Raw genomic sequence first — 20,135 nt, 5'->3', positions numbered from 1 at the left:
TGTTAGGAACCATTTAACTGCTTTTCCTTGTCAGTGGGAGTCTTTGTGTCACACCTGTGGGTTGTCATGTCAGAAGTTGGAATAAAGGCTCAAAGTTTTTAACTTGATGTTCGATGGTGAATGAAGATGAGGCTCTTTAAAAAATATCAGGCCAATAGAGGAGTTACCTGTGTGCCCATGGGGCCTCTTAGCCCTTTGGTGTATTGACAAGTAAGACATTATTTTTTCTCTAAGGATTCTCAGTCTGCAGGCTTTCCTAAAATCCCGCATGTTTATTAGAAACCCCAATTAACATAGTTCAGAGTATGAACACATTTTGGTCGACTTCTTCATGGTCCTCTTTTCAACATTCAGGATGTGACATTTTTTAGCAGTTTGTAAAAGTAACATCCAAAGGTGTTAACTTTCACAAGTTCACTGTGGGCACTCAGAGTAGTCAGGGCAATGCCCACTTCTAGAGAACTGGGTGACTCCTGTGTTTTACCCCCTATTGTGCATAGATAGGTTCCCTTATCCAGGTCTGTACAGGAATGGACTGCAATCTTGGGGTTCCAACACTGTGAGGGGGTTGGTTGTAGTCAGTATTTTGGCACCAAAACCTAGAAAGAACTAATTGGCCCATACGGTATGGGTAATGGGCACTATCAGCTGTTTAAACATGCACCAATTATTTTCAAGCTTTCCAAACCCATCTGTCACCATATTGTCCAGTTACATGAAATAAAATTGTCATTTCTTTCTGTGTAAACTTATATAGTCCTAATTGATTTTTATTTCAAACTTTTATGTCAGTAGATCTGGACCATCAAGGCTCCGTTGTTTTATTGTTGTTGTTATTATTATGTTGTTGTTTCTTCTACCAGTAATTATTGTGTGGCTTAATTGAAAAAGAAAAACAGGTAGAGCCAGATGGCCACATCAGAAAATAAAATTTTTAAGAAATTAAAAATTAAAAAATTTTAAAAGGCAATTAATACTAGGATTAAAAATAATCCACGCGAAAGCTATAGAATGTCTTTTCTGATGTACATAGTTGAGTCAGGATAATATGCCCCATGATATTGTATGTCATCACTGATGTTTTTTCTCCTACTCTTCACTGCATAATGTATAATTTGACATAAATTCCTGGCCACCTAATCTTTTCGCACTGTTGGCAGGCTCAGTTCATAAATGGGAGTGATCGGAGTGAGATTTGAGCACTGCTTTCTGCCAGAACTGAACAACATTTTGGATGCTTCCAGTTCTCCTGAAAATTCTGCAGGGCAGAAGGGGAAACTTAGGGAAATAGAGAAGTGCACATGTCTTTTTCACCAATGATGGCAAAGTCCAGAGATTTCTTGGTAGCAGATTCCTTGGTTCCTGAGTGTGTTTTACCTCTGGCCGCGTTAAATAAACTCAGAATTGCACTGGTTTTCCCTAGGAGATGTAGACTCCAGCAGTGCCCATTATCATTGCCTGAGTTATCATAACACCTAATGCTCAGCTGGAGTTTAAGTGTTATGACAGTTCAGGGAGTTACAGTTGAGTACAGTAAAGGCTTAGGAAGGCCTGTGAATATAAGTTATAAGTCACATGGTTGATGCCCATGGAAGATTTAAATTGTTAAATTTATATGGTCACTTTGAAATTTTAAGATTTTCCATATAAATTAATGAACAAAAGATATATCACTCCCCTTAAACTTCTGGGTTTTTTTTCTTGTTCTTTTTTTCTTTTTCAAATTTGCATAAGAGGAAATGAAACAGTACAAAGTTTTAATTTCTCCCCTTCTGGCTAAACCACTGGTTTAGTGATTAGCAAAGGAGACTTTTATATTATGTTTTGAGCTCAGTTCCCTGGCTGCAATTCACTCAACCTTGACGTAAACCTGAAATAAGTACTTTGTGAGGGGTTCTCCTTTTGTGCAGGGTGTGTGAGAAATCCTGCTGGACGAGGTTGGTTACAGAAACTAGTGTCAAGTTGCATGTGCCCTGAGTGGTGAATAAGAAAATGCAGACAACAGAAAATAGGGCAAAAACATTTTCCTGAGCACGCCCTCACCCACCACTTCCCAAGGGCTTATTCTCTGCCATAAAAGGACTCACAGTTCTTTTTAGTGATGAGCGTTTGTTGGGTGGGTTATTTTTTTCATTCTTTCTTTTTTAGAAATTATCCAGTCATTGCTAGTGGGTACAGTATGTCAGGACAGCAGGCAAGTGTTTCCTTCACAGGACCCATGTCTTGCCTGGTGCTGTTTGAAGCATTGAATCTATTTGATCTTGCCATTTGCCTTAGGTGATCAACAGCCTTTAATGTTAAGTCCCATCCAATCTAATATAATTAATGGAAAGAGAGGAAGTACCCCTCTCCACAGGGTCCTGTGCAGGGAGAGGAGGGGGAAAGAGGGGTTGTAAGCATTCTTTCACTGTTTAGGTACAAATTGTCCTAGAGGGTAGAAAAGTTATCTGCCTCCTCCCCTTGGAAATATCTGCTCCTCCCCCATCTTTCATTTAAGCAAGTACATTACATCTCTTGGAACAGAACAAGTATATTTCCTTATCAGTGCGGTGCCTTAGAGCTGAAAGCTTGAAAAAATATTTAAAAATTTGTTCGTCACACAATCTATTTCCAGTTAGTCTGAAAATGGTTTTAAATAAATCATGTTTCTAAAATCCAACAAAAAAGTCTTTTTTTCCTTTATATAAAAACTGCAGTTTGGCTTTGGTTAAGCATTTTTTCTGATAGTCATACTGATGGACTAATTTGAGTTACTGTTCTTCTTGGGGAAAGAGAAGACAGAATAATTCTTGGTAATTCTAATTACAGAAGATTTGTATTTAATATCAAATTAAAAAATGTGTGTGTATGTGTGTGTGTGTGTGTGTGTGTGTTTAAATAAGAAACTTTTTAAAGACAGTGGTCAAAAAAATCCAGGAAAGTTGACAAAAGTCAGTAGCCATCTTCTTTATCCATTAGAATAATAGAATAAAGAGACTATTGAGAACTTTAAAATACAGGGTGGGATCTCCCTGTTTCACACAGATGCTTTTAAATGGCTCTACTGAATTAAGAATTTTCATTTTTAATAACTTTGGACTATTTTTAAAAATCATGTTTGTTCTGAGCATGAATTATGCCCATCTACAAGTGATTCCCTTCTCATTTCAACCATCTTGGAGCCTTTAAAATATTGTATCTTTTCTTTCCTTTCTCTTCCTTATTTGTCTTTTCTTACAACTATGTCATGTTGTATTGCTGTTACTTATTTAGTCAGGGGCCACTTATCACAACACCAGCAAAAGTAAATCTTTGTGATTAACTTTTGTGTGTATGTGTGTGTGTGTTGGGGGTACTGGGGATTGAACGGAGGGGCACTCAACCACTGAGCCACATTCCCAGCCCTATTTTGTATTTTATTCAGAGGCAGGGTCTCATTGAGTCGCTTAGCACTTCACTTTTGCTGAGGCTGGTTTTGAACTTACGATCCTCTTGCCTCAGCCTTTGGAGCTGCTGGGATTACAGGCATGCACTACCATGCCTGGCTGGTTCTGTAATTAACTTTTGAAAATATTAGGGAACTGTTGACGAAGATCTGCACACAAGGAAGGTACTTGCCTCCCTCTTATCAAGCTCTGTTTGGGTTCGTAACTATCAGGTGTTTAGATGTACATTTTTAATACCTTAGCACATGCTTCATAGTATTGTTATGGATGATCAGAATAGATAGGGTGTTTTTTTTTTTAATCTTTTTTAGCTTGTTGGAGTAGTTGTGCATGATGTTGAGGCAGCAATTTGAAGATGCAGAGTGCAGGTGGCTCTTCATTTATTCAGGTTATCCTTCTCCCTTTGTACCATGGAGGAGGTACAAAGCAGGTTTCACTTAATTCATTCTATTCTAAAGGACAGCAAGGATAAAATGCTTTTAACTAATAGTGTTGTATTTTTTAATTATTATTATTGTTTTTAATTTTCACTTGCCCCCGAATTGCACTCTTTCTTTATACTGAAGTTCTGAAACAATTGAGATGGGGCACAATAAAAGCAAGATTAAGGAAGTTGAGAAAATAAAATATCACCTTTCTTCTGATACAGCTGATACTGAAGAATGTGGCTTGTCCTGCATTCAGGTCGGCTTCCAAATACCTAGCCACCAGGCCTTACTGCAGTAGCTAGTGGTCACCTTCTGTGTGGCAGAGACCACAGACTGTAAGTACAAATGGCCAACATGCAACCTTTGTCTGCATGGCATTTGGAGTCTGTGGGAAAAAGCCTTGTACAAAGGTGCTCAGGACATACGTTAATATTTGGTAACTGTCAAAAGCAAAGTGTAAGCATTTCAAGAATTGGTGTAACATTCACTTTGTACCATGGAGGAGGTTTTGTTCATAAAATGCTTTCAAACATTAAGATAGAAAAAGCCGTGTTAGTAAAAAGTCATTGTATCACTAATCCATGAATAATGTTAATATTACTTTAATCTCGATGAAAATAAAGCTGTGGCTTGTGTCTTTGGAGTTTTAGGAAATGTGTTAAAGGTTATGAAGTAAGAGAATGCTATGTTAAAATGGTAATAAGCAGGATTAGACCTTTATCTTACCTCCTAAAACTACCTTCTGCATTTAGGCTGAGGTTTTACTTGGTGTTACCAATTCAGGAGAGACTTCCTATGCTAAACGGGCGCTGCATAATATGTCAGTGGTTAACAGAGGAGTGAAAATAGTTATTTGCAGCCTTTCTGTCTGTCTGCCAGGTAGCATTGTAAGAACATAAATATGCATTGGGTATCACTTCGGGCCATTCATCCATTTAGTTTCTGAAAGGCCCCTGAGTTGTGCCCAGAGTTGATACAAGTAAACTTTATAACCTAATGGGCAGTTTACACCAATGTTCAAATTATTTTACCCAGCTCACAGTTGTCCAAGTTTGTTTTAAGTTTTCTCACAAGTACATCTAATTTTGCTTTTGGGATTTCCCTAAAATGGATTCAACAGCAATTCCCTGGAATGTTCAAAATAGTTCAAGGCACAGAGTAACCTAGATATTTAAACGGCTCCTTTACACCTTAGCAACATGGTTGTTATGATTTGATGAAAACAGTCTTTGTTTCTTTTCTCTGCTAACTTCTGGCTTTACTCAGCAAAGGTTTCTCTGCCTCATTAATGTTGTAAGGACTCTAAATAAATTTTTCTTAACAGAATGCTTTCTGGGCAGACCTGATATTGATTGCTGATTTTAGTGCTTATATTTTCCTGTCCCATTTTATAATTTGTGCAAGTAACCTTTTTTAAATGTTGAATGCCCACAATAATCCTCTTCCCAATTTTGGACAACCTTTTGAACCTTAATATTGACTTTGTTTTTTAATCTAATTAAAACAATGACAGCAAACAAACCAAAAACTTCCAACAAATTAATAAGCAACAGCATTGACCTGGATGGAGGTGACCAGAGAGTCATCTTTAACTTGTCTTGGGTATGAGCAATTTATTCTTATGCTTTGGATACCCAAGTCCTTGTGCCTCCTATATAGTCAAATTGAAGGCTTAACATTTACACGTGGAGGATTCAAGGCACATTGTATAAAGGTATAAATGTTACTAAATGAATTGTATAAAATACTTAAAATTCCAGCTTATCTATCCCCTGGCTGTTATTGAAATCATCAGTTTGATGATTTGGTTTCCTATAAAGCATACACACATAGGGGAGAATGTGTATTTCAAATGTAACTAAGATTTTATAGGAAATAAAAAAATTGGAAATTTTATAAGAAATTTTATTTCATTTATTAAAATCTGCATTACCCTAAAAATAATGTCCTTATATGGCATTAAATGTGTGGAATCTGGGTTTAACCACAGATATCAGATATCAGTGGAAGCTAAGCTAAGAACAGTGTCTTGTGCTGGGTACCAGGTTTTTAATGATAAACCTAAAAGTTATATTCTGTACTATATATGATACATATCATACATATATCATACATATATACATACATACATGTATACATATATACACACACACATATATCTGGCCATTATCCATTATTCAAAGATAATGCACAAAATATCCGGTACATGACACCTAGGAATGATAGGTGAGCTCATAGCTACTTAGTTCTTCTCATAGTCCTAAGATTGATACTTCATGAATTTAATGTTATCCAAATAATAATGCAATACAAGGATGAAAACCCAGATTAAAAATGTGAAAAGCTCCTATTAGAAGGCCAATGAGTAACAAACTCATTTTTGTATCAGTATTTCAATGCTGCTCTGTAACATATTGATATGCTGACACCAACCATGGATGATAATAAATATGGCATTTTTATTCATGTTAATAAGCTGGATAGAATAAATGGGGAGCACATCTTCATAGGATTTCATAATGGATTTTGTCATTCATAAATATTAATATACTTTGTAATGCTGATCATTAACATTAAAGACTAAAAGACAGCAGGTTTTATCTTGAGATTTTACAGTATTTAGGAGGTTTTGAAACATGGCTAGACTTTAAAGAAAGGACAAGCACCTTTAATGGCAACTGGAGACCACAGGTGTTCCCATAGCAATGCTCTCATCATAAATGAAATATATTAGATAGACTGTCTTTGCAAAAACAATTGGTTTTAAAGTTTACCTTCCTTCTCTTTTAAAAAAATTATACCACATTTGCATTCCAAAGATTCTTTATCATTTGTAGTTATATTAGTTGTTTTGTCATCAGCACCATTCTTTTATATATCTAGCAGGTTTGAGTCTAGAGAATTTGATAACACTAAAAGTACATGTACTTCATCATAAAACCATGGTACAGAAATATAACTGTAATTATAGATTTGGAAAATTTTAATTGTATAGAACCCCACAGAGCAGATGATGAAATAAAGTAGTAATTAAGTAGAGACCAGTAATGGGAGATTAAATCCACAAAGTGAATCTTATGCTACCAGGAGCAAGTGTTTGTTTGTTTGTTTTCATACTTAATTGCTAAAATGCTACGCAACACTGAGAAATACTGAGAAATGTGATTCCTTCTATCACACTTGGACCTTGGATTCTGTGTAAGACTGGTGTCAGGACGCCTGTGTGGCTGAGCTTCTGCACTTGGGTCTGTTTTCTTTTTATGCAGGGGGAATGGAATAGCTAGGCTTCAGCCTTGTCTTGTCTTTGCTTCTCATGATTTCCATTTACAATCATCTGAAAACATCAGGAGCTTTCATTGAAGACCAATGGCAGATTTCATCGGTACTATGTCAGCCTTTGCAAATGTTAACAGTAAATGACAGTTACTTTTATTAATGCTATATTAATTTAAATTACTCTTAGGTTGTATACCATCATTTATTCCTGGCCATAGACTATATAGTCTACAGATTAATTAAAAAATGTTAAGAATGCAACACTTAATGTTTTATTTGTGTCAGTAAGAAGGGAAAAGTCTTTCCTTGCTATCTATTTTGTAAATCAAGTTTAGGAATGCCCTCATAATTAGGAATCTGGTAACTTGGTTTCTTTTTATTTTTTTTTAATAAATTTTTAGTTGTAGTTGAACATAACACCTTTATTTATTTTATTTATATTTTAATATGGTGCTGAGGATTGAACCCAGTGCCTTACAAGTACGAGGTAAGCACTCTCCCACTAATCTGCAATCCAAGGACCCTGATGACTTGGTTTCTAAGGTGAGATTTTTTTGTTTTTTTAAAATTACTTTCCTTGTGCCATAAATTTTATCAGAAGTAATAATAATTTTGTGCATTTTAGTGGCAAACAAAAACATATCTAGAAATACATATTTTTCCTCAATTCTGAGGTGCAAGATGGACAGTAGTAGGATTTTGTGATATGGGGGATGGTAACAGCATTTGACCTTCAACAGCCATATTTACTTATCCTGTTGGACCGAGAACAGACTTTAATATTTTATGGGAAATAAGGAAAGAGTTGGGATGGTCATGGTTCATCATCTTTTGAATTTGGGATTAAATGGGATGAGAAACATTGTCTTAAGTAATCAGGAAACTCCAGTACTTAATCTGTCCTTTGCACAGGATGACTTATGACTTCCCAGGATCAAAAATGACAGGATAAGATAATAATTTTCTGGGCACAGCAGCTCATGTCTGTAATCCAAGTGAGTGGAGAGACTGAGACAGGAAGATCACAAACTTGAGGTCAGCCTTAGCAACTTAGCTGAACACTGTCTAGAAATTAAAAGTAAAAAGACTTTGGGATATAGCTCAGCAGTAAAGTGCTCCTGGGTTAAATCCCCAGTACCCCTCCTCCCAAAAAAGATAATAGGCAGTTTACTAGAGGGGTACTTTGAATCACAAAAGATAGGAGATGCTAGTAGAGACAATTGAATTTCTGGATGTTGGACAGAGATTTCCCAACTGAATTAGGGTACCAGATTTGCTGAATGGATGTTTGTGTGTAAAGGATCAAAAAAAAATATTAGGAATATATGACAATAGGATGTGCTTGTTGGCTTAAAAATTATGCAGTCTGTTTTGGAAAATAAAAGACAAGCACGTGAATTGGCAGAGGAATGGTAGTTGCCATTCCTTGCACAGATACAGTAACAGAATACCACATGAATACCCAAAGGACTTAGAACAAATGAAGGACATTCATTTTGAAGACTTATTCAGTTGACTCCGAGGAATTTAGAACTAAGTCCCTTCTTGACTGGATATGGAGGCGCTGTAGGAGTGTTAATAAGCAATTTAAAGGTGCTATTTATGTGTCCATAAGAAATGTTAGGAATAGCTGGGTGCAGTGTTGCACGCCTGTAATTCCAGCGGATTGGGAGGCTGAGGCAAGAGGATCGCAAGTTTGAAGCCAGTCTTAGCAACTTAGTGAGGCCCTCAGCAACTCAGTGAGACCCTGTCTCTAAAATACAAAATAGGTCTGGGGATGTGGCTCAGTGGCTGAGTGCCCCTGAGTTCAATCCCTCATGCATCCCCACAAAAGTTAGGAATTTAGAATATCATGATTTTCCAAAGCAATCATTCAGAAAAGTGCATTCCACCATCACTTTTCTCTATTACAAAAATATATTTTGTCATCATGTAGTTAATTTTTTTAAGTCTTCATATTTAAAAGACAAATTCAAAACTTTTATGGAGGTGGTAAGTGTTGTGGCCAATGTGAACTTTGGCACTCAGGGGCTGCCAGTGCATAGCCCAGGGTTTTGCCTTTCGAGTGGTTAATGTTTGATCCTGTATATTTGGGATCAGCACATAGGGTCCTTAGGATATGTTGAAATCACACTTACTCTTTTACATTATTTGATGAATTTAGCATCATCAGAGCAGAAGGTGCTGCTTGGGTGCTGGCCACTGGTTTGCAGAGTGGAAATGTACTGGTCTAAGCCCCCTCTACCCGACCACATGCTAATGTCCTCATCCTGTTCTTATTGCCTTCTGCTTCATGTACTCTTGTCTGATGGGAGTTGTTCAGCTGGGAAAAAAAAAAAGAAAGAAAGAAATTCTTGCCAACAACTCTGATTTTTAAATCCACAGAAAAGGTCACTAATGCTTGATAACATATTGGAACCTTTAGGAATAACTGTTAGTTTTCCCTTCTCGTTTTTAATCATTGCAAAGGAACTCTTGATGTTGGAGAGAAAAACACAAATGTTGAAATAATCTGTTTCATTTTAGCCTATCTACTACATTTGGAACATGTAACCTTATCATGAAGCGCCTGCTTGAAATTCTACTTGGTATTTTGCTGCAAGTTATACAACCAAAGTTAGCAGAGGAAGGGGGAAAAAACAAGTGTATTTTTAACTACACTGTGATTCAGGAATCATTCCTTCAGGGAAGCCTTACCTTTGCAAACTCAATGACTGTGAAGTACCTGGTCTACTGTGTTTGCCTTCCCCAGTTGCCAGCATCTAGGGTTTGGTGTTTGGGAAGTGAGAGTCCCACAGGTACACTGGGAAGAGATAGCAAGGTATCTGTGACTAGGAAGTGGAAGGAGAGCCCCTCTGTGTTTGAGGTAGATCTACTTGTTTTCACCATTTTGCTTTGCTTCATTCATGCTCCTTATCTGTCTGGTCTCAGTCTTTCTGTTCTTCCTTTGTCCTTCTCCTCACCTACCCCTGGGCCTCCTGTCGCCCTCTACACTCTGGCACACCTCTCAAAGGGCCTTCTCTGAAGCAGTGCCATCTGGAGCAGCCGTCCCTTATCTCAGGGCTCCGTTGTATTGCCCCCTTTTCTAATCTCTTTGGAAAACTTGTGCTTCTTTTTTGGCCTCTACACTGTGATTTATTTCTGCCTCTATTATCCCATTGATAAATCTCACATTTAACCAGACTCCAGGGGATGTGCTGTTGAACTCATGTAAATCTTGTATTGAAGACTATTGCAGTCCTCACTGGCCATAATGTCTGGTTTGTTTTGCACATAATTACTATAGAGGGCTCTCAGTTTAAGATTGGAAAATGAGGCACAGCTTAGTTTTGTCACACTAAACCAATTTTTTAACTTTGTGCATCGCTTTAACATAATGTTTTTGGAGTCAGATTTTTTTTCCTAGGAGGAGTTGGGGGATTAAATTTGGGGACTACAGAATTGTGCTCTGCTTTGCAGGTGTCTTAGATTTAGCTTGGACTCGGGGGAGGGCTGGGAGGTCCAAGTATCCTGTCATTCTGAAAAACTCCTTGTAAGACAGGTGACACTCCTGAGGTTATCTCTGAAGACTTGAAAGGAAGAAACAATTCCTCTCCTTTTATTCATTAATGCCCAGAAATGCTGAGCCAGTTTTCCAGATTTCCTTTGTTTGCTTGCTTTTCCATTAACTTTGAGAAAGCTTTTGAGGAACTAGATTAGTGGATGGGAAATAATGCATCAAAGTCTCATAGAAATGCTTATTAATATCCCACACTATTAAAATTGTTTGTTGAAAGTTTAAAACATTTTTTAAAATGTAATATACAAATAGATTTTGAAGATTTTAGGGGAAAGTGTTAAATAGAATCTATACACTTAGAAATTGAATTTGGCAAATTCTTAGCTCTCAGAACCTGATATGTTAATTAAAGTACTATACTAATTATATGGGGAATATCAGAAATTTACATATTCTCCATTTGTAATCAGATCATAAATTACCGTAGTTTTCCAAATTTTAGCTGTGAGTTGTTAAAGGATTCAGTAATTCTAATATGGGCTTATTTGCTTCTGTGCTGCTGTGAAAGTGAGGAAAAGCAATAAAAGTTTCTGAATAATGAATGCACCCATTATCAGAACCTAGGAAATGAAGTGAATTGAAAATTAAGCTGCTTAATGTATGAATTGACATTTACTTTATCCTAAATAGTTTTATCATGCTTTTGCTAATATTTACTTATAAAAGTTACCTTTGAATTACAGAGGAAAATAGAATTTTGAAAAATATCATATACTCTAAAAATGATAAGGAGTAATACTGGTGTGCTATTCTAAAAAGGTTTTTAATAGTGTCAGCTGTTTGATTTACTTAGTGTTAGTTAAGAAAGAAAGAAATTCAAGCTACCTTTTGGAGAATGGACCTATTCCTATATTTAGAGCAAATTAAACATTTGTTTACTCATTCATTTCTTATTCATTTTAAGAAATATTTGGAGAGCATTTATTCTAAGTAAGCCAGGCACTGACCTGGGCTTTGCAATTGCAAAGTTGAAATATAGGAGGCCCCTACCCCTTTAAAGGTTACTTTTCAATAATCTTGGTAACAGAGTATTGAAAGCTAAACTAAAAACAACATACCACCCCCCTCCTCAGATTATTGGGCTGCAGTGTAGCTCCATGGAAGTGTGTGTGCTTAGCATGTGTCAGACCCTAGCACCAATAAAAGGGAAAAGAAAAGGCAGTTTACTCAACATGATAATAATATATGATATTTAACCATATATAACACATGTAAATATAATTTTGGTGTTATTTTAAAAGGAAGTTTTTAAAAGGAAGTTTTATGTAAAGTTAAAATTGACTCATTAAGATACATACTTTAAGTTAGTAGCAGATGCAATGCATTTGTGAAGAAGATCCATCTTATTCTTTAGGACACCTTGTCTCAAGTTAGTAATGCATTTTTTACATTTCAGCATTTAGAGAGAGCATAGTCTGTGACCATTGTACTGGGTCAGATTGAATTAGTCATTTCTTGATGAACCTTGCACTCTGGCTATTTCCAGTATTAAAGTTTGAAGTTAAGAGTAGTTTGGGGAAAAAGTGCTGAAATAGTTTAATTCATTGCATAAAGAGGAGATTTAAAATATGTAGATATTAATAGGAATACTTATAACAACAAAATTATTTTAAATATTAAAAGAAGAATGTTATTAATATAGCTCAAATATGATACAGTTTGCTGGTTATATTTGGTTAACTTACTAAGCAAGTTAGTGTGCTGCAGTTTTGAATTAAACATACTAGTTTATTTCCATTTTGTTAAAAAGGGCTATATTACTGTAAATTACTATCATTTGCAGAAATTGTTTATTAATTTCTTATTAATTTCTTTTGAGAAATTATGCTTAAAATTCTTCCCTTCATCTGCGTTTGATTTGACACTCATGATAACTAATCTTTGCATGCAAATAGCAGAATTATTGTTTTCTTCTGATGTGAACTAATAAAGTGGTAGGAGCAGATGGCAGATCAGAAGGTCTTTTTTGTTTTTTGCTTTTTGCTTTTTTTTTTTTTAATTGAGAGATGAAGTGACTCCTTTAACATGTTTCATTGTTTTTAGATTCCAAAGCACATTATGTAACTTCATTCAGCCTGTGGACCTCAGACAGTTTCTTTAATTTTTTGGAAAGGCCTAGTAACACACTTAATCTGCAGAGCCTTTCCAGGGGGAGCAAAAAAAGCATATCCTGTTGGATTTGGTGACATAAAGGTCAAAAGATAAACTGTAAGTGATACCTATGTTTATTTTTTTGACAGTGTTAAATTAGCAACCTCTCAGCCCTCTCCCGGAGAAGTACAACCTGAGTAATTGAACATGTCGCTGGGGAGTATGCTTGGTTAAGCTGATTCCTATTATGTTGACTTGTCAGGGGCCAATAATTAAAGCTGAAGAGCGATGCTCATTAGTGTCTGCAAGATGATTCAAAGAATAGGAGGGAGAAGTCCTTGAGGCACACCTGCAAATGGCAGGCATTGCACTGAGGTGAGAGCAGACAGACTGGCTTGCTTTTCTGCTGTGTTAGCAATCCAGCCAAGAAGGGGGTGCAGTAAATTAAGTGTCACAAATGTATTCTCCCCATCTTAGATTATAGAATGCATTTCCCTTCTCCCTTTGAACATGATTTCGTTTCATGTAATCATATTCAGCTCAATTATGTTTTTAATGGAATATAAGTTGTTTTAGAAAATAGATACAAGTCTATTCAAAAGCACTTTGAAAAAAATGTCATACTAGTAATCATTTCGTTCATTTTACTGGAAGCATCATAATAATCAAAATCTGCTCTGCTTCTGTGAACTCTCAGTACTCTGCACATAAAGCCATGTGAGTTAGCCAGCTTTGACAATAAAGACCTGAGTAGCATACATTTGTCACAATTACTTTGTAAGAGTGGAATATTAAAATATATATTTAACCTGAACTGAACCATGGGCAGTACACAAGCATCAGATGCAGAGAAGCCTGGAAGAAAAAACAACATAACGAGTGTTGTATTTGTATTTATCACGGTAGTATTTATATTTATCACAGCTTAAATAAAACCACACTTTGGGGGGACCCTCTATGCTTGTTAGCACTGGAATGAGATGTTAACTGGATCATAAAGCCTTCAAAAGGTTTTGTTCTTCTTTGGAAACTTGCCTTAAGTAGGCCTAGTTTTTAATAATCCCAATGGAGAATCATAAATATTTAAATATCCTGATATTTTTGAAAAGTTGAGAGAATTTACTGGATTTTTTCCCCCCTGTAATCTGGCTTTGAAAAGGTGTTTTTTAGTGGTGAAGTGGCCTTTTTGCTGCCAGTGCTGTGTCCATTAAGTTCATCCTTAGTATTTCTGGTAGAGGGACATAGGTGCCTTTTGTGAGATTTCAGAGTTAAAGCTGAAGTCTTGAGTTTGGCCCAGAAAGTTCTTCATGTACTTGACTTCAGGATTCAGCTTGAGATTGCCTTTGAAGAGGCTACTCTGGACCTGATTTTGGACCTGATTTTTTAAAAATCAATTAATTAATTGATTTTTAAAAGGCATATATGACAGCAGAATGCATTTTGATTCATTTTACACAATTGCAGCACAACTTTTCATGTTTCTGGTTTTACATGATATCGTGTTGTACCATATGTACAGTCATACATGTATCTAGGGTAATGATGTAGACCTGATGTTTTCAGAGTTTGCATCACTGATGTCCCACATTAGCCTGAAATTCTCTGTGTTTCTGTCTCCCCTAAATGAACGAAGTCCCTTAAGGGCAGAGACTAATTCTTGTTAATGTTTGCATGCACAGTGGTTGGTAGTTACAGATTTCCAAGAATATCGACAGTTTTACAAGTCAGATAGAACAACCTCCTCTTCAATGCCGAGAATTCCTTACATGACCTTCTTTAATGGATTGATCCTTCCCTGACTTGGTAGAATATTTCTAGAAACAGAGAGGTCACTACTTTGCACAGTAGCTGCTTCTCAATTGGAAAACTCCTGTTTATGATAATAACAAAAAGTCAGCACTTGACAGAACTGTGTACTTCACATGAATTAACTTCAGTCCTCACAATGTGCTTATGAATTAGACACTAATTATTATTATCTCTGTTCTCCAGATAAGGATGCTGAACTTAAGAGAGGTTGAGTGGCTTATCCAAAGCTCCTCAGCTAGTTGCTGATTGTGCCAGCATAGGAGTCCATGTGTTTCTGATTTAACACCTGGGCTTCTAAGCCCATAACTGCCACACTTTTTAAATTTTTTTTGTCATAATTACAATATAATTCCCTTACTTCAGTTATCCATCCTAGTGAATGAGGACAACATTGCCTTTTTTTTTTAACTATTGCTGCATAGCAATTATATGACAAGCACTGCCCCAAACAAATGGATTCCTTGTGTTTATCTAGTAAAGCTTAAATTTACAGTTACTACTTCCTTAAGTCTTAACTCCAAAGGGTTGTTTTTAACAAGGTATTCTAGTAAAAAGACTACTTGAGCAAGACTTTTAAGTCTGTCTGACTAGCTGGAAAAACTTGGGTGAACCACATACCTCCAAGATATAGCCCTTTAAGCTCTCAAAATAGGGTATGGAGGGATGGGGGTATAGCTCAGTTGGTAGAATGCTTTCCTTGCAAACACAAAGCCCTGGGTTCAGTCCCCAGCAACATACACACACACACAAAAAAAAAAAAAAAAAAAAAAAGAAAGAAAAAAAAAGCGGGGTATAGAGAGTTGATTTTCTACCAGAGTCAATACTGGAATAATATATACATAATATATAGATGCATTCATATATATATATATATATATATATATGGAAGATTTTTACTTTTCCTTAGAAGAGGTGTGGAATTGAGGTAATCATCTTAAATGATGTTTTCATTTGACCTCTCTATGGGTAGCATAGTCAGTATTGGCTCTTACAATTATATAATGTTGAATATATGCTTATTTGTATGAAGAAAATCAACAGTGTGCTTGGATATAACATCTGTCTTAACTTGGACATTATTTTCTTGAAGGTTTCTATCAGTGGGGGGAGTGGATATTTAATTAACATTTTTATTTTTAAATGAATTTATTGATTAAAACTACAAACAGCTCAGCTTCCACCTAATTTCCTGCATTCCAAAGAGTTTTCCTTGTGATTGAATGAGATAAACCAAACCAATTACATATTCTGCTCAGAATGTCTCTCATCTGTTCCTTTAAAAAATGTTAAAGCGTCATTGAACCAATTTTTACGGTACTATTAATCAGTGTAATCAGTATTAATACACTACTTTACCAGCTCAGTGCCACTTGTCAGTAATATGACAGGGCAAATTTTACATCTTCTTCACAAAGGCTTGCATTAGGAGGGAAAAAGGAGATCAGGGTTTTAATTGTTAGCAATCAGAAGCTGGTGTGATTAAGACTGGCATTCTGAATAAGACACATCAGAGATTATGCTGGGAATATTTTTCATCTCTTACTAATTCTTTTATGAATTTGAATGTAGTCTTATTTACCAATACCTGAAACTTTAATTATAGGCCCATGGGAGAGTAATATGCCTGCTAGAAATTGTTTCATGTTGAGTTAAGGGTCTGCAGGGTGGTTTCTGCTGGCTGTCTTCTCCCTTTGAACATTGCCTGGGAGGTTTCTGAAATCCTCTGTTTTTTTCAACCCTCAACTTGGTTTATAAAATGCCCACTGTTAAAAATTTGATTTGTTTAGATTTCAGATTATTATGAGTAAGAGGTTTCTATTAAAATAGACATGATCCTTAGAGTAACCACAAGTTGATTTATTTAATTAATTAGCTGTTCAAGCAGAGACCAGGCTGCAAAAGAAAAGCTCAAGTGAGTGCAATATGAAGGCTAACTACAGGTGACTGGCCTTCTGGAGTGAGGCCCTCCTGGACAAGAGTAGTTCAGAACACTGAGGGCTGCAGCAAGATGGCACAGATTCTTTCTAGAGGGTACTTGGGTGCAAAGCATGTGAAAGTCCGAGAAAGAAGTTCTGACTTCCCATGCTCATCGTGATGATTGCTTCTTATTAGAGCAGTTACCTATGTCTGATGCTTTTAGTCACCAGAGTACCAGTAAGTAGCTGGCTTAACACCTCAAAGCTAGTGTCAAGAATTCATCCTCAACTTGCTCTACAGCATGGCATGGCCCAGGACTTTAGTTCATGCTTCACTGGCCCAGTTAAAGCTAAAGTCATTGAACTATTTCAGTTTTAGCACATAGAATAAGAGAGGGGGGATTTAGGTGGGGAGAGAGACAGAGACAGGCAGAGAAACAGAATCATCCTTTGTCCTCTTCCCTGATTTAAAAGAAACAAACAACAAAAAAAGAGTGATGCACAGAAACTCAGTTTAACAAAGTATGGTAATAAAAACATCTTTTAAGTGTTTGCTGTTTGATATGGCATTTTTATGATTTTATCAGCCATGAATTATACCATTTGATATATTTCTTAATACAATTAAAAAGTAAAATTAAGTAAACTTCCCGTAATTTGGGAATTAAGGAAATTACTAAATCAGTGATAAACTTCAAATGTAGTTGACAACTGTAATGACAGTTTTATTATTTAAACATTTGAACTGGGCTTTGTGAGGGAAGTTAACATAGGAATTGGAGGTTTTTTTCAGAATTGTTTAATAACTGCCTCTTGTCTGTACTTGCGGACATCTGCCCTTCTTTTTACCATTCTGGATCGAGAATGAACTTCTGCCCTGTGTTAAATAGTAAACGAATTTAAATCAATGGTGAAGTTGCCTAGTTCAGCTCAATGAATAGTTGTATAGACTGTTTTGCCCAAGTTTACAGATATCTGCTTATATTAGAGACTCATAATTGTGAATAATTTAAAAATTTAAAAAAATTTATTGGAAATGTTAACCTAAACACTAAAAACTCTGGTGTGTGTGTGTGTGTGTGTGTGTAACATTTTTCAATTTATTTTTTGTTTTATCTATTGGACACATGTTGCTTCCTTTTCTGAAAACACCAAGGATAAGAACATATCAAATTCAGAGTTACTTATTAATACAAATACCATTATGTAATGGCTATTATATTTCTGAAATTTTAAATAAATAACATCCTAAATATCACTTAATATTGTGTATTGGAATAAGATTTGATTGATATAAAAGGAAGTCACTTTTCTTTTTATGTTTTACATTTGCATATTTTTATTGTTTTGCATCTTTATAGCTAGCATTGGTAATGTCAAACATATATTATTGCAAAACCTTTTAAAATATATGTGTGTATATAATATGTGCATACAAATCTGTACATATTTAAAGGATTTTATTGTATATGCATAGTACTAGATTGTATAGTTCTGTGTATACAGTCTGTTTAGTTTTTATTTTGGCTTTAGCTTCAGATTGTTTAAGAATAGAATAATTGACACCATTGAATGTTTTGTGGCATTTTAATGACTTCATGCTCTTTAAAATGATTAAATAGTAGTAACCTGTAATGACTAACGCTCTTAGGTATACCAAAGAAGGGATATGAATTTTCTCGATGAGAATTAGGTATATTTAAAATAATATAATGTTGGGCTGGGGATGTGACTTAAGCGGTAATGTGCTCACCTGGCATGTGTGGGGCACTAGGTTCAATCCTCAGCACCACATAAAAATATAATAAATATGTTGTGTCCACTGAAAACTGAAAAATAAATATTAAAAAAATTCTCTCTCTTCAAAAAAAAAAAACTATATAATAATATAATGTTAACTCTTGAACTGTTTCGCCATCCAGCTCAAAGTGAAAAGTGGAAGGAAAGTGTGATTCATGGGGTTTGAGCACACGTTAGCATGTTTCACCAATAGAAAGCACTTTGATATGGATCCATAAATAGCAGCATGCTGTGTTTGTTTATTTTAGCATGTTTAGTCATAGTGTGTTGTTCCTGCGGTTCATTGCAGAGATAAAGTAGAAAAACATAATATAGAAGGATCCATCCAAATCATGAGTATTTGTCTACCTTGTCAACTGAATATCCAAGCAGCATTTGACAATGAGATTGATATTAGAAGATTTTGTTGGGAAGATAGTAGAAATGCAATTTTTTAAAGTCCTCTAATTTGTCTGAGGAGACAGTCCATATGCAGTTTAGCTACTGTCATATGCATTTTCAAATGGCTATGTTTAAGGTTAGACACTTTAGACAGAATATGAGAAGATGGAAACAAAACAGGATTTCTCATTGTTTGCCTTCTCTTCCTCTCCATCTTCTCCTTTTCCTTCTCCTCCTATTAGGTTTAAATAGTTGTAAAATCTATAGTCCATCTACTGCAGTATTTCACAAAAGTGTGCAGCACAAGCCCTATAGAAGTTACCCTGGAGGTTGAAGTAATTAAATTAATTAAGTGGTGCATTTTAACTAATACAAATATTAAAGTCATTGGTGGACTTCAGTGCCTCTATGTCAGGTAAAAATGGTTATGTTTGAGTTCATGTTGGCATAAATCACTTTGTAAGTCTGAATATGATCCATGAAATGGATTTTCTAAGGTTGCTGGGTGCCTATTAAATTTTATTGAGCAAATCAATACAAAGCAAATTTTTAGTTCACATTTTCAACTATAGTTTGAAGAATTTCTTACCACACTGGGGCTACCACAATAGCTAATCTCTGAAGGGAAGGCCCAGTGTGTACAGCACTTTCACCTGCACTTCAATTCACATCCACACTGTTCTCCGGCCCAGGGTGTAACATTTTTCTGTATTGACATGTCAGATTCTCACAGTAACCCTGTGAGTTACATACTATCATTCTGATTTTACCAAGGAAGGAAATGAAGAAGGCAAGTCACTAGCCTATAGTGAAATGGCCCTACTATGTGGTGGGCTGGGACTTGAGTTAAAGGTTTGGTACTAGACTTTTCCTGTTAACCACTGTTATCTTTTTTCCAGTTTTGCTATGGAACTATTACTTCACATTATTCCTGTTTTAGTCTGAAATTTCCTTTCAATTCCTTGATGTCTTAGGAAGATTTATTTTCATGTTTATATATTTGTTCATTTTGTCATAATAAATTGTAAGTAACAATTTGAAAAGTATGTGTCCTACTCTTTAGGACATTTGTGATTCATGTAAGGGCACTATCAATAAAGCAAATGTGAGTGCTCAGAACATATTGGTGGAACAGTTTCAGATAAATAATTTTTCAAATTTTTTTGGACAGAGTAAAACCTAAGGATTTATAAGATAAGTAAATTGTCTGCAAACTGATAAGAGAGCATATTGAAATCCAGACTTAAATCAGACTCTTTTTTGTCTTGTTTAGTTCATTTTAATTGACTTCATCATACATAAGTAAAGAAATTTGGTTTAAATAAGTTACTAATGCAAGTCATGCATTAAGTAAAAAATAGGGACATCATTTTTCAGCTTATTAAATAATTAGCCTCAAAATTTTAAACCTTTTATTTTGGCTTAAAAAATTATGCCCACTTGCCTCAAC

The 20,135-nt window shown here is 35.5% G+C and overlaps 1 protein-coding gene across 1 annotated transcript in view; it reads left to right on the top strand.

The window, feature by feature from the left end:
• The window catches only part of Trps1 (transcriptional repressor GATA binding 1), a 233,410-nt gene that overhangs the window by 92,325 nt on the left and 120,950 nt on the right, over positions 1-20,135 (top strand). The gene's annotated exons all lie outside the window — the stretch shown is intronic.

This window comes from Callospermophilus lateralis, chromosome 16, assembly GCF_048772815.1.
Source record: "Callospermophilus lateralis isolate mCalLat2 chromosome 16, mCalLat2.hap1, whole genome shotgun sequence".
Taxonomy (NCBI): domain Eukaryota; kingdom Metazoa; phylum Chordata; class Mammalia; order Rodentia; family Sciuridae; genus Callospermophilus; species Callospermophilus lateralis.
Note: the sequence above shows the minus strand (reverse complement) of the source record. Positions and strands in the feature narration are given on the sequence as shown.